Here is a 14073-nt window from a genome sequence, read left to right as displayed (position 1 = left end):
TGTTAAGAACAAAAATCCCCTCCTTGATGTTTCTCCCCAACCAGCACACATAACTATCTGTGCAATGCCATCAGTTGGACTTTGTCAACCTTATTCATCCACACATTTGTATGTTCAACCCAGTTATGGAATTTTTCATAAACAAGAGATACAGTGGTGAAAGAGAGAAAACAGACTCCTAGAAGAGGAAGACAAGAAATAAATAACAAATAAATGAGTAAATTTCATAGTAGTAAGCATTATAAAAAAACTAAAATAAAAAACTCTGATAGAGAGGAAGGCTTCCCTGAAGAGGTAACGTTTGAGCTAAAAATTGGCAAGAAACTGAAATAGCAAGTGCAAAGGCCCTGACACTGAATTGGTTTGATGTGTTTGCTGAATAGAAAGAAGGCCAGTGTTGCTGCAGTATAGTTGTGGGGAGAGTAGTCCAAAATAGGATGACACTGGAGAAATGGGCCAAGAATCAGGTCATGTAGGCCATGGTCAGGAATTTGAATTTTATTTAAGTGCCATAGGAAATCATTGAAAGAATTTAGCAGTAGCATTACATGATCTGATTTATGTTAAGGAGAGAAGAAAGAAGTAGGAAAGGTCAGAGTAGAAAAAGGGCGACTAGTTAGCAATCTTTTGCAGTAGTTTAGATGAGAGATAATGTCTTGACGGTGACAGTAATGGAAATGAAGATTAGTATATAAACTTGAGATGAATTTTGGCATCGTACACAGCTGCCTGCATATTTGGAGTGATGCCAAATTACAATGGATAAGATTCTTTAAATACAAATGTCTTTAAAAGGAAAATATGAGAGATGTTTCAACAAAATTACTTTAAGGTTCTGTCTGAGAAAATGAAGTTAGGATATATGAGTTCAAATCTTAACCCCGTCATTTATGACCTTGGGCCAACAGTCATTTTACTCTTCTGGGGTTGATTTTATCATCTAAAAAATGAAGCTAATAAAATGTGAAAGCACCTGCTACCACGTAAATTTTGTTTAGTTTTTTAAAAGAACAGTCAACAATTTCAGCAACTACCAAATCATCATCGACAACGGGTAGCAGAAAAAGGAGATATAAAAGAAGATCTAGAGGGCAAAAAAGTCATTTTTCCCAGAAATGAAATTGCTACCTTTTAAAAATCATGTCTGATCCTTTTTGAAAATGTGTTTTCAGGACCCCATTAAGCATGGTTTTAACCATTCCTTTTGTTTCTCTATTCAGAACTGCATACACACAAGCTAGGCAGTGAGATTTTCAATTCCATGTCAACAATGTAGCCTGGCTTCTGAAAATTAATTCTGCATATATTACATGCATTGATATTCAAATATTCACATGAACTTCACAGCAAGCTACAGTGATTATGACCTCCACAATCACCTTAATTGGCTCAGCATTTCTCCAGGGGTATGCCCGGGAGTCACTGAGGATGAGCTCAGTCCTTTGTGTATTTACAAATAATTTCCTCTTTTTTTCTATTTTCTGTGAAAACTGCAGTTAAAAGTAACTCTAGGAAGCAGGTTTGGGGTGGGGGAGTAGAATAGTCTTGAAAAGCTTTAATTAGATACCTACTTTGTGAAAACAAGGAACTCACATTGTTTGTGGTTTTAATTTAAAAACTGAGCTATCTTTTGCTCTCTTACCTTAAGCAGCTAGGTCAGTGTTCAGTAAAACTGTGGCTTAGTTACTGTTGTTTATAGAAACTGGAGTTCTTTGTCATACTGCCATACTGGTATAAAACCAAACAAAATCAGGCTTTTGTTATTCTCTTGGTATAGTAACAAGGCTCTTGAATTGGATGTGGGGTGACTTGAGCGGGGAGCTGGGGGTGGGGTGCAACATTTGAGGGCATACATAAACTTACCCAGTTGGAAAGTCCTGTGTTCTCAGTCTGCCTCCAGAATCCTATGAATGAATTTAACAAAGCTGCATAGTGAAAACTGAGCTGGAAGGAACCTGCTAGAAATAAGTCAACTTTTCAGAAATATTAAAAGAATACAAATTCTTTGGGGGAAATTACTTTCAGGTTGTGTCTGTGAATATAATATGACTAGTATTTGGATAACTTGGGCTAGTGACCCTGTAGAAAAATGCAAAGTAAAATAAAGATTTTGAATATTATTTTGATTTTTCTCCATATGGCTGCTCAGATGTTGATGTATTTTAAGAAGAAAAACCCTGAATCTGTTCACCTGAGCTTTCTGCACTGCTAGAATATTCCTTTGATACTAGTGCAGGAAATCTTTCTGTAAAGTAAAATACTACAGTAAGCAAAGTGTGCCCTAAAGGAGATACTGCTCCTACTTTTTTGATGTGTCTCCTTTTGTTGTCTTAACCTACAACATTCTAAAATTTTTTAAAAAGTAAAGTGACTCTCATATGAATATAAAAATGAACACGCATTAAATATTTTATTTAACTCATCCAATGAGGGACCAGACAGATGTCATAACTGGCTAAAAGAGAATCTGTAAAACAGGCAGATTTATAGATCAGGAATACTGAAATAAACATGCAAATGAGGGCGAAATAGTTTTTTTCCACAGGATGGGAAGGGAAGTCTATTAAATCTCTACCGGAAAGGACATAATTTATATCTTTATCAATTACCTGCATTTTAAAGTTGTAAAATGGCTCAAAGACAATGAAAGACTAAAATCGGACAACCCGGAATAGTGTCTTCCAGACAATGCATAGTTTTCCATTGAAGATAAAAATTTCTTCTGCATTTTTTCTCTCATTTTTTTCCCTACGTACTGTTTATTCATGGCATAGAGCAAGTATACTTACTATATATACTTATGAAGTAAGTGTGACAAGTAAGCGTTATCTGGAGTGCTATCTTTGATCAATTGACAATGGCTGCCTAGAGCCTTTGGTTTGGGCAATAGAGTAGTGAGTAGTGGCATTTGTAGCAAATATTTGCCACTCTGTTATTATAGTCCTCTATATAAGTTAGTTTACAGAATGTCATCTGTAAACTAACTTAACCTAAGATATCATTGTGTTACTGCTTCCAGGACCATTTACATTGAAAAAGGAGAAAGACAATTGGAGGAAAATATTCGATTGCCTTTTAAAAATTTATATATATGATATTGCATACTCTGGAAAGGTTCAAATGACAAAAAACTTGAAGCATTACAAAATGGTACACAGTGAAAACTTAAGTCTCCCAATGCTGCTTACTCATTCCTCTTTCTCTTAATGATGTAACTACTGGTTAGGTTCCTCTGTTTCTCTTAAAAATTATGACTACTGATTACCGGTTTCTTATGTATCCTTCAAGAGATATTACATCCAAAGATTGGACACAAAGTCCATTGCATGTTACTAGAAACTATTTGTTTGGTCCTATCCAGTCTTTGTATAGATTTAAACTCATCTACATGGTCTGCTTCATCATTTTTTCTGTGAATTTAATTGTAAGTAGTTAAAGCAATCTATCTCATAGTTGTTTTTAGGTCTTCAACTGCTAAATGGAGTCCCTACACATGAGACTGTGAAATAAATTTCTCATGTGTACTGTGAAATAAATTTCTCATGTGTGCCTTTAATTTTTTTCTTAAAGTGTTTTGTCTTACGTTATGAAATATTATAAGTATATAGAATTCAGAAAATAACAAAGCAGACATCCAGGTAGCCATCACAGATTATAGATTTTTAAATTTTAGCAGATCCCTCTTATAAATGAATGAATGAATGAATGAATGTTATGGAGGTAGCTAAAGTTCCACTCTCCTGGCACTTCCTTTTCTGTCTCACATCATGAGAAACTACAGTAGTATTTTGAGTTTGGGGCATTTTTCTATGCATATATTTTTTACTACATATGTATAGGTCCAGAATATGTATGCATTTATACACACACACACACACACACACACACAAACACACACGTTATTGATATGTGCTCAGACTTTTACATTATCCTACTCTATGTACCATTTTGAAACTTTGTTAACATTTTTTATTAACATTTTTTGAAATTTATCCATACTGATACACTAAAAGCAGTTAATTTATTTTAATTGCTATATATTTCAGTGTGTAAATAAACACAGTTTTTTATCCCCAAGTGAAGAATAGTTAGGTTGATGTCACTTTTTTGTTGTCAACAGTATTGCAGTAAACATTTCTTTAATGTCTTCTCATATACAGGTGCAAGTTTCTTTTTAAGATCCCTAGAAGTGAAATTTCTGTGTTCTCTACTATGTACATGTATACACACACAACTTATTAAATTATCTCTTCAACATGGCTGTACCAGTATATACTTTAATAACAATGTATAAGAACTATCCTTTTCCTGGGTCCTCAGTAATACTTGGTGTTTTCAAATTTACTGCATTTTTGCCAATCTCAGGGATATTATTTTAATTTTTATTTTCTGATACGTTTGTGAAGTTGATCACCTGTTCATTGTCCATTATAGATTTTTATTCCCTGAATTGTCTATTTATCTATTGATTTGCATAAAATTTTCTTATTGATTTGTGGGAACTTTTAAAATGTTCTGGATATGGATCTTTTTGTGATTTCTATAAAGATTTCAATTATCTTTAAGGTGTATGAGGCTTGTCTTTTAACTTTGTTCATAGTCTCTTTTGACATACAGGAGTTTATAATTTTAACGTTTATCTATCTTTTCTTCTATGGTCTGTGTCCTTTCTTGGGGATGGTATTAATACATTTTTTCCTAATTGTGGTAGCTTTATAGTATGTCAGTTTGGTTAGGCTAAACTAAATTTCCCAGGATTTACTTTTGTGTATGTTTCCAGTTAGAGTAGGCCATAAGAGATTCTTGTGTGAGATTTGGAGGGCTGAAGTGAAGCAACAGGCATTTTGTAGCCCATATACTTTCATCCTATATTTGCTGGATCACCTCATTGGCATGAAGCAGCAGTAAGGCTGTGACTGCTTTACTTTCCCCTGGATCCTCATTTAGCTTCTCTAGCACCTGGGTCTGGTATGTATGTTTTAGCTCCATGAAGAAGGGCCCCAGCTTCTATAGAATGCCTATACATCAAGATTGGAGGTAACAAGAACTGTCAGGAATTTTAGTCTGTCCTCACTGGCTTTAGCTCATGCTTATGAGATCCAGGTTGTTTTTGCTGTTCCCCACTTCACATTCATCTTTCCTTCCCAACGTTCAGTCCTGTAGACTTGAAGATCTCCATCACATGGAAAGACAGTGGCATAGGGATAGTTATTTGTCCACCCTTTTCCCACTGATTTATAATGTCACTTTGATCTTTTATGAAATTAATATACACATGGATCCTTTAATTCATTCTATTTTATTAGTCTGCTTACCTGTAGGTCCTACCTACATTGTCAGAATTATTGTCGTCTTAGTAAGTCGTGAAACAAGGTCAATAAGTATCAGTTTATGCCTTGTCTTTAAAACCATCTTTGGTTTTTTTGGTTGTTTTTGGCTCTCTACGCTTCTGTAGGAATTTTAATGTAAACTTGTCAAGTTCCATGAAAAAAATTGAATTTTGGTTGTAATGAATTTAATGTATAGATCAAATTAGGGAGAATTACTCTGTTTAAGATCTCCCACTGAAGGACATGATATACTGCTCTCTTTCTAATCCCCTTTTTAATTAATAGAATTTACTTTTTAGAGCAGTTTTAGGTTTATAGAAAAATTGAGCAGAAAGTACAAAGAGTTCCCATGTACTTCTCATACCACGTGCCACCCTGCCCACCTCATTTCCCCTACTATTAGCATCTTGCATTATTGTGGTAAATTTGTATTTGTAGTAATTTATTGATATCTATCTGTCTACATAGATAGATGGACATATTATTTTTATCTAAAGGCCACAGTTTACATTAGGGTTCACTCTGCATTGTGTATTCTATGGAGTTTCACAAATGTATAATGACATATATTCACCATTATAGTATCATACAAAATAGTTTCACTGCATTAAAGATCCCTTGTGCTATACCTAGTCATCCCTCACTCCCTTGTCTAGAAAGTCTTGCAACTAGTAATCCTTTTACTTTCTCCGTAGCTTTGCCTTTTCTAGAATGTCATATATTTGAACTCATGAAGTATGTAATCTTTTTAGATTGACATCTTTCACTTAGCAATATACATTTCAGTTTCCTCCATGTCTTTTTATGACTTACTCATTTTTATCACTGAATAATATTCTGTTTCATGGATATACCACAGTTTATCCATTCACTATTGAAGAACATCTTGATTGATTACAAGTTTTGGCGATTATGAATAAAGCTGCTATAAACATTGGTGTATAGGGTTTTGAATTTTATTTTTAATTGATACACAATTACATATACAATATATTGTACATATTGTGTAAAGCGTGATGTTTTGATACATGTATACATTCAAATCAGAGTAACTGGTATATGCATCATCTCAAACATTTATCCATTCTTTGTGGTAAGAACATTCAAAATCATCCTTTCTAGCTATTTTGAAACCTATAATACATTATTGTTAACTGTATTACCCTACTGTGTAATAGCACATCTGAACTTTTTCCTTCTATGTAACTGTAAAATAGTACTTATTGACCAACTTCTCCCTATCCTCCCCTCTCCTTATCTTACACAGCCTCTGGTAATCCCTATTCTACTTTCTACTTCTATAAGATCAACTTTTATAGATTCTACATATGACTGAGATCATGCAGTACTTGTCCTTATGTGCCTAGCTTATTTCACTTAATATAACGTCCTGTAGGTTCATGCATATTGTCTCATATGATAGGATTTAATTTTTAAAAATGGCTGAATAGTATTCTGTTGTGTTTGTATACTAAATTTGAAAAATCCATTTATCTTTTATGGTGGTATGTAGGTTTTAGTGTAGACATAAGTTTTTAACTCAATTGGGTAAATACTAAGGAGAACAATTGCTGGAATATATGATAAGAATGTGTTCAGTTTTGTAAAGAATTGACAAATTGCCTTCCAAAGTGACTGTACCATTGTGCATTCCTACAAGTAATGGATGAGAGTTCATGTTGTTCCACATTCTTAGCAGTTGGTGTTGTCAGTGTTTTGCATTTTATCCATTCCCATAGGTACGTAATTGGCTATATTTCTTTGGGTCTATTTCTGGACTCTGTATTCTGTTTCATTGATCTACTTTTCTGTTCTTTCACCAGTATCCCATTGTCTTAATTATTGTAGCTTAACAGTAAGTCTTGAAGTTGGGTAGTATTAGCCCTCTGACCATGTTCTACCCCTTTCAATATTGTGTTGGCTATTTTGGATCTTTTCCCTTCCATATAAACTCTAGAATTCATTTGTTAATATTCATAAAATAACTTGCCAAGATTTTGATTGGGATTGTGTTGAATCTATATATCAAGTTGAGAAGAACTGAAATCTTGACAGTATTGAGTCTTTCCATCCATGTACATGGAATGGCTCTCCATTTAGATCTTTTATTTTTTTCATCAGTAATTTGGAGTTTTCCTCCTATAGATCTTGTACATTTTTCTTAGATTTATACCTAAGTATTTAATTGTTTGGTGTTACTGTAAATATTATTGTGTTTTTAATTTCAAATTTGTATTGTTCATTGCTGGTATTTAAGAAAGGATTTGACTTTTCTTTGTTTTTATTCTTTAAAATTTTAGGTTTTTTTTTTTTCAACATGTCTAACTAGACACATCAGTCACCAGTTCTCCTCAGAAGAACCAAAGTTATAGATGAATAATTATGGCCAGAGTGGAATACTGAGGGGAGATGTCTACAGCCAGTCAGAGAACCCATGGGAAAAAGCTGGGGCACAGAAAAAGAAGGAAACAAGAGTTTGGGAGAGATTGACCCCCGAGGAACATGGAGTCCCATAGAAAGGGTGGCTGGGAGTATTTTTGCTCCCCTCAGCCATGCAGCAGACTGCTAGTTTCTGAACTGTTGGAGAGTCCTGCCCTTTACCTTTGTGAGTCCAAGCAGTGGTGTGGGCAGCGATTTTGGAATTTTTTGAAAGCAGAGCAGCAGGCTTCCAGCTCGCACAAGGTCACTTGCCCTTCTCTGAGACCTGAGCTGGAGTAGCAGGTATTATACTGGGTGAGCACCCATTTTGGGATTCTATCCTGCCCATGTAGTCTCAGCACTTTTGTCTCTGCATCACTGGATCCCCTGCAAACCTTCCCCACCACACACTTGGACTGTGGCAACCACAGAGGGCCAGTGGGATTCAGAAGAATGCAGGATTCCCATAGGTCTAACTCTCAGGGCAGACTGCTCCTAGGGGAAGGGAGAATACAGTGTTCCAAAGGAGTACCCCTTGGGACAAAGGAAACCAGAGTGCACACACTCCTGTGCCTGAGAGTTTCCTGCTTGTGAGCTGAAGGTGACTGTGCTCCTTCCAGCAGACATGTGGACACAGCACTGAGGTCTGTAGGGGAAGAGTGCGGTTCTAGCCCACTAACAGGCAGCTCTGGTGCTCAGGAAGGGACATGACGATGGGACCCTCTCCTCCTCACCCCTGCCCACTGTGGTGGATGCAGCTGTAACTGCTCCCCCAGGGGTCTGCATAGGTACACTTGTGGATGGCCTTTCCAGTGCTATTAGGGGCTGTTGCATCCCTACTAGTGGTGTGCCCACCAAGCCTGGGCTTTCATGAAGGGTGGTCCCCTCCCACTTTCTACACTGAAGGGCAGTGTTCCTGCAATAGAAGTCAGGTGAGCTGCAAAGCTGTCTGTTTTGGCTTGAGGAAAAAGGTTCCATCCTGAGGCCATTCTAGCAAAAATCCATGGGACAGGTGTTTTTCATAGCCCTCAGTTACACTGTAGCATGGAAATAAATGACAGTGTCTGTCTGAACTGAAAGTCACAAGACTTGGGACAGAGGGGTGATAGGGAGGCAGATCGCATTCCTGCCTGTCCAGAATGTGGAGCTGGTGCAACCTTCTCCTCCTTCACCCACTGGAGAACTTGTTGAATTTCACCATAAGCTCTCCTTGCCACCCCATCAGTGCTGGTACTGGTGCTCATCACTGGGGTATCTGAGGGAGAGCTTGGCAGTCCATCTCTGCCCATCTTTGTCCCCCAGCCTCTGGGGATGAGCAGGGAACTCAGGACACCAGGCATTCCACAGATTAGTCCAACTTCTGAGACAACAGAGAGACTGTCCAGTAAACAAACACGTACCCAGTGGCTTCTGCCATAGCTGGTGCATACCTGTAAATGTCACCTACCAGCCAAGGATAAAGAAAGGATTAAAAGAACAGCAGGATAAAAGAAACAAATAACATACAATGGAGCTCCATCTAATATGTCTGGCAGCAGACTTTTCAGCAGAAACATTACAGGCTGGTTGAGAGTGCCATGGCATCTTTAAAGTGCTGAAGGCAAAAAACTTTTAACCCTAGAATGATATATCCAGCAAAAATATCCTCCAAACGCAAAAGAGAAATAAAGACTTCTCCAGACCCAAAAAAAAAAAAAAAAAAAAAAAAAAAAAAAAAAAAAAATACACACAACACCAAAACCAAACCAAAACAAAAAACAACAGACAAACAAAAACCTTGAGGGATCTCATCAGCACCAGACCTGTCCTACAAGAAATATTAAATGGAATTCTTCAATCTGAAAGAAAAGGATGTTAAGGAATAAGAAATCATCTGAAGGTACACAATTCACTGGGAATAGTAAGTACATAGACCAACCGAATATTCTAACACTGTAATTATGATATGTAAACTACTCATATCTTGAGTAGAAAGACTAAATGATAAGCTGATCAAAAATAATAACTAAACAACTTTTCAAGACATAAGCAGTATAATAAGATGTAATTAGAAACAACAAAATGTTAAAAAGCTGGGGGGATGAAGTTAAAGTGTAGAGGTTTTATTCATTTTCTCTCTGCTTGTTTGTTAGTTTATTTGTTTGTTTTTGTAATCAGTGTTAAGTTGTCATCAGTTTAAAATAATGAGTAAAAGATGTTATTTGAAAGCCTCATTGTAACCTCAAATTTAAAAAGCTACAACAGATACACAAAAATAAAAATCAAGAAATTAAAATAGATCACCAGAGAAAATCACCTTTTCAAAATGGTAGATGAGAAGAAAGGAAGGATGGATGGAAAGAAGGAAGGAAGGAAAGAAGGAAGACGACAAAACAACCAGAAAACAATAACAAAATGGTAGGAGTAAGTCCTTACTTATCAGTAATAGCATTGGCTATAAATGGACTAAACTCTCCAATTGAAAGATATGAGGAAGCTAAATGGGTATTAAACAACAACAATAAAAACCCAAGACCCAGTGATCCGTTGCCTACAAGAAATACACTTCACCTATGAAGAAACATACAATCTGAAAATCAAGGGATGGAAAAATATATTTCATGCAAACAGAAGCCAAAAAAAGCAGTAGCTATAGTTATATCAGACAAGGTAGATTTTGAGACAAAAATTTAGAAAGAGACAAAGAAGGTCATTATATAATGATAAGGGGTCATGAGAAGAATTAACAATTATAAGTATATATGCACCCAACATTGGTTAATCCAGGTATATAAAGCAAATATTATGAGCTAAAGAGAGAGATTGACCCCAATGCAATGCTAGCTGGAGACATTGTCACCCCACTTTCAGCACTGGACAGATCATCTAGACAGAAAATCAACTAATAAACATCATACTTTATCTCCACTATAGACAAAACGGACCTAATAGAGGTTTACAGAACATTTCATCCAGTGGCTGCAGAATATATATTCTTCTCAGCACATGAATCATTCTCAAGGATAGACCATATTTTAGGCCACAAAAGAAGTTTTTTTTTTTTTTTTTTTGAGACAGAGTCTCACTCTGTCTCCCAGGCAGGATTGCAGTGGTATGACCTCAGCTCACTGCAGCCTCTGCCTCCCAGGTTCAAGCAATTCTCATGCCTTACCCTCCCGAGTAGCTGGGATTACAGGCACGCACCACCATGCCTGGCTAATTTTTGTATTTTCAGTAGAGACGGGGTTTTGCTATGTTGGCCAGGCTGGTCTCAAACTCCTGACCTCAGGTGATCTACCCACTTCAGCTTCCCAAACTGCTGGGATAACAGGCGTGAGCCACTGTGCCTGGCCCCACAAAACAAGTCTTAAAATTAAAAAAAAAAAAAACATTGAAGTCAAATACAGTATGTTCTCTGACACAAAAAAATAAAACTAGAAATCAGTAATGAGAGGAAGATTGGAAACTGTACAAACATGTGGCATTTGGCCTAGCAAACAATATGCTCCTGAATGACGAGTGGGTCCATGATTAAATTAATAAAGAAATTAAAAAGTTTCTTGAAACAAATGAAAATAGAAACACATCATACAAAAACCTATGGGATACAGCAAAAGCAGTACTCAGAAGAAAGTCCATAGTAATAAGTGCCTACATCAAAAAAGTAGAAAGACATCACATAAACAACCTAATGTTGCATCTCAAATAATTAGAAAAGCAAAAGCAAACCAAACCCAAAATTAGTGGAAGAAAATAAATAATAGAGATGAGAGCAGAAATAAACGAAATTGAAACAAAAAAATACAAAAGATCAATGAAATGAAAGTGGATTTTTGTAAAAAACAGATAAACAAAATTGACAAAACTTTACTTAGAAAGTCCAAATAAAATCAGAGGTGGAAAGGGAGACTTAAAACTGATACCACAGAAATTCAAAGGATCGTTATAGGCTACTATGAGCAACTCTATGTCAATAAATTGAAAAATCTAGAATAAACATAAATTCCTAGACACATACAACCTACCAAGATTGAGCCATGAAGAAATCCAAAACCTGAATAGACTGATAGCAAGTAATGAGATCGAAGCCTAATAAAATGTCTCTCAGCAGCAAAAAGCCTGGAACCCCAAAGGCTTCACTGCTGAATTTTACCAAACAATTAAAAAACTAATACCAATTCTACTCAAATTGCTTTAAAAAATACAGGAGAAGTAAAGTAAAACTTCCAAATTCATCCTACAAGGCCAGTATTCACCCTGTTATTAAAACCAGGAAAAGACACACCAAAAAAGAATGCTACAGGCCAATATCCCTGATGAACATTGATGCAAAAATCCTCAACAAAATACTAACAAAATAAATTCAACAACACATTTAAAAGATTATTCATCATGACCAACTGGGATTTATTCCTGGGATGCAAGGATGGTTCAAACATACACAAATAAATCAGTATGATACATAACAGAATGAAGAACAAAAACTACAGGATCATTTCAATTGATTCTGAAACAGTGTTTTATAAAATCCAACATCCATTCATGGTAAAACCCTCAACAAACTTGGTATACAAAGAACATAACACAATAAAAACTTTATATGACAGACCTACAGCTAGCATCATACTGAATAGGGGAAAACTGAAAACGTTTCTTCTAAGATCTGGAACAAGACAAGGATGCCCATTTTCAGCAGTATTATTCAACATAGTACTTGAAGTCCTAGCTAGAGCAGTCAGGCAAGAGAAAGAAATAAAAGACATCTAAGTTGGAAAGAAAGAAGTCAAATTATCCTCATTTGCAAATAATATGATCTTATATTTGAAAAAACCTGAAGACACAACAGCCAAGATTTGGAAGCCACCTAAGTATCCATCAGTAGATGAATGGATAAAGAAAAAGGGTACATATACACAATGGAGTACTGTTCAGCCACAAAAAAAGAACGAGATTCTGTTATTTGCAACAGGGATGGAACTAGAGATCATTATATTAAGTGAAATAAGCCAGGCACAGAAAGACAAAGACCAAACGTTCTCACTTATTTGTGGGATCTAAAAATCAAAACAATTGAATTCATGGGCATAGAGAGTAGACGGATGTTTACCAGAGGCTGGGAAGCCTAGTAGGGGCCTGGAGTAGATGTAGGGATGGTTAATGGGTACAGAAAATAATAGTTAGAAAAAATGAATAAGACATACTGTTTGATAGCACAACAGGGTGACTATAGTCAATAATAACCTAATTGTACATTTAAAAATAACTATAAGAGTATAATTGGATTGTTTGTAACACAAAAGATAAATGCTTGAGGGGATGGATACCCCATTCTTCATGATGTGATTATTTAAAGTTGTATGCCTATATCAAGACATCTGATGTACCCCACAAATATATATGCCTACTATGTACCCACAATAATTTAAAAAGTAAAGAAATAAAAAAAGGTAATCCCATTTATAATAGCTAGAAATAAAATATCTAGGAGCATACTTCAAGGGCATACCAAAGAAGTGAAAGATCTCTATAATAAGAACTATAAAACGTTGATGTAAGAAATCAAAGAGGACACAAAAAATGGAAAGATATTTCATGTTTATAGATTAGAATGATCAATATTGTTAAAATGTCCACAATACGCAAAGCATTCTACAGATTCAATGTAATTCCTATCAAAATACTAACGACATTCTTCACAGAAATAGAAAAAGAGAAAAAAGCAAATCTTAAAATTTATATGGAAACACTGAAGACTCAGAATAGGCAAAGTCATTCTGAGCAAAATGAAGAAAATTGGAGGAATCACAATGAAGAAAATTGGAGAAATCACATTACTTGACTTGAAATTATGCTGCAGAGCTATAGTCAGCAAAACAGCATGGTACTGGCATAAAAACAGACAACCCAGAAATAAAGCCAGACATCTAAAGTGAACTCATTTTTGAAAAGGTGCCGAGAACATACATTGGGCAAAGGACAGCCTCTTCAATAAATGGTGCTGGGAAAACTGGATATCCATATGTAGAAGAATGAAACAAGACCCCTATATTTCACCATAGACAAAAATAAAATTAAAAGGGGATTAAAGGGTTAAATTGAAAACCTCAGACTATGACACACCTACAAGAAAACATCAGGGAAACTATCCAGACATTGGTTTATGGTAAGAATTCTTGAGTAATACACCACAAGCACAGGCAACCACAGTAAAAATGAACAAATAAGATCATGTCAAGTTAAAAAGCTTTTGCACACAGCAAAGGAAACAATAAACAAAGTGAAGAGACAAACCACAGAATGGGAGAATAAATATGCAAACTACACATCTGACAAGGAATTAATAACA

Source organism: Symphalangus syndactylus, chromosome 12, assembly GCF_028878055.3.
Source record: "Symphalangus syndactylus isolate Jambi chromosome 12, NHGRI_mSymSyn1-v2.1_pri, whole genome shotgun sequence".
Classification (NCBI taxonomy): domain Eukaryota; kingdom Metazoa; phylum Chordata; class Mammalia; order Primates; family Hylobatidae; genus Symphalangus; species Symphalangus syndactylus.
The sequence above is the reverse complement of the archived record's forward strand: the minus strand, read 5'-3'. Positions refer to the sequence as shown.